The sequence below is a fragment of the Lepidochelys kempii genome, unplaced genomic scaffold (assembly GCF_965140265.1).
Source record: "Lepidochelys kempii isolate rLepKem1 unplaced genomic scaffold, rLepKem1.hap2 scaffold_113, whole genome shotgun sequence".
Taxonomy (NCBI): domain Eukaryota; kingdom Metazoa; phylum Chordata; order Testudines; family Cheloniidae; genus Lepidochelys; species Lepidochelys kempii.
Window position 1 is genome coordinate 107240 of NW_027333595.1, and position 261 is coordinate 107500.

The following is a 261-nucleotide window of genomic DNA, read 5'->3' on the forward strand; positions in this document are numbered from 1 at the left end:
GCTCGGCCACCAGGTCAACCCGGAGGAAAAACGGCTGAAAAAAATTACTAAGTCCCTGCTCGGCCACCAGGTCAACCCGGAGGAAAAAACGGCTGAAAAAATTTCTAAGTCCCTGCTCGGCCACCAGGTCAACCCCAGGAAAAGGCTGAAAAAATGGCTAAGTCCCTGCTCGGCCACCAGGTCAACCCCAGGAAAAGGCTGAAAAAATGGCTAAGTCCCTGCTCGGCCACCAGGTCAACCCCAGAAAAAGGCTGAAAAAAT